This window comes from Rhagoletis pomonella, unplaced genomic scaffold, assembly GCF_013731165.1.
Source record: "Rhagoletis pomonella isolate Grant_MI unplaced genomic scaffold, Rhpom_1.0 Rhpom_scaffold_00002, whole genome shotgun sequence".
In the NCBI taxonomy this organism is placed as follows: domain Eukaryota; kingdom Metazoa; phylum Arthropoda; class Insecta; order Diptera; family Tephritidae; genus Rhagoletis; species Rhagoletis pomonella.
In genome coordinates, this window is record NW_023458556.1 from 83,838,678 (window position 1) to 83,840,311 (window position 1,634).

A 1,634-nucleotide genomic window follows, 5' to 3' on the forward strand; every position below is an offset into this window, starting at 1 on the left:
TTGAAAGATGCACCGCCCCAGCAGGTTATGCCATATTGAAGCTTAGAGTGAACCAAGGTGTAGTAGAGAGTCTTAAGCGTAGAGTTAGAACAAATCTTTCGTAGACCATAAAAATATCGAACAGTAGACCGCAAGTAGGATTTCAAACGAGAAGTGTGCGTAGACCAACTTAAGGTTTGGTCGACAGAAACACCAAGGTATTGAAAGTCGCTTACTTTTTCAATTAAAAAGCACTCAGGACAACAGTCTGTTTCAGAATTAAAAGATTTAGTGGAGCACAAGAAACTATTCAGTTCAAAGCGCTTGCAGTTAGAGGCATGAAATACAATGTCAATATCGGGTGAGATTTTTGGAATTAGACTGAAATACATGATCTTGGTTTTTTTACTGACAATAAGCTTATGAGCAGAAAACCACCCCCGGAGCAAATGTACGTCCTTATTGACTCCTGCTATAAGATCCAAATAGTTCGAGGAACCAGCAAGGTCGTCTGCGAAGGCTGTAACTTTTCCATAGAAAGGGAGCGAGAATATGGAATTCAAATAAACCAGAAATAGTATCGGACCTAAAACAGATCCTTGAGGCACTCCTAAGCTAATAGTAACAGGATTACTCAAACTACTCCCAACCTTTACTTTTTGCACCCTTCCTGACAAGTAACATTTGAACCAATTATACATAAACCCACGAAAGCCCGCGCAATATAACTTGTCTAATAAGATTTGGTGATCAACCATATCAAATGCTTTTGTGATGTCAACAAACAGACCAGCACAGTTATTTTTATTGTCTAGTTCGCTGTATATAAATGAACAAAATTCCAGTAGAGCATCTTCTGTTGACCGCCCACATCTAAAACCGAATTGCATTGAACTGAAAAAATTTCTTGGTTTCAAGAAAAGATAAGATTCTACTTTTAACAAGTTTCTCAAAAACTTTAGAAATAGAAGAAAGCAAGGAAATTGGCCTGTAATTATTAATATCTTTTTTGTCACCCTTTTTAAACAATGGTATGACAATAGCACATTTTAAGTCAGCGGGAAAAGATCCTGACAAAATACTTCTATTGAACAGATGAGTTAGAATGTCAACTAAATTTAAAGAAACATATTTCAGAACTTGATTCGAAATACCATCAGATCCACATGACTTAGAGTTGTTCAAAGATTTTATTACCTTCAAGACTTCTATGCCGGTGAACGGCTCAAAGAAAAAACTATCACTTGAAATATCATATCCCAAGGATAAAAAATCGCCTGTAGTTTGAGAAACATTAGTTTGTCCTATTGATAGGAAGTGGTCATTAAAAAGATTTGCTACTACTTCAGGGTCACAAAATTTCCCATTATCATCACATAATACAATCGTAGAGTCATTAGATTTAGAACTCCGGTTCAGAAGGCCGTTAATAATGCTCCATTCTTTCTTCGGGTTACCATAAGAGGACCTAAACTCCTTACGATAAAAATTATCACGCTCCAGATGTACTTCTTTTCTCACTTCGTTACATAATTTTAGATACCGGCTACGAAGATTTGCATTTGACGGATGTTTATTACACTTTTTCCCTAGATTATTCTTTAAATTAATTTTTTTTACCAATTCCTTGCTAATCCAAGGTTTTAATTTTGTTT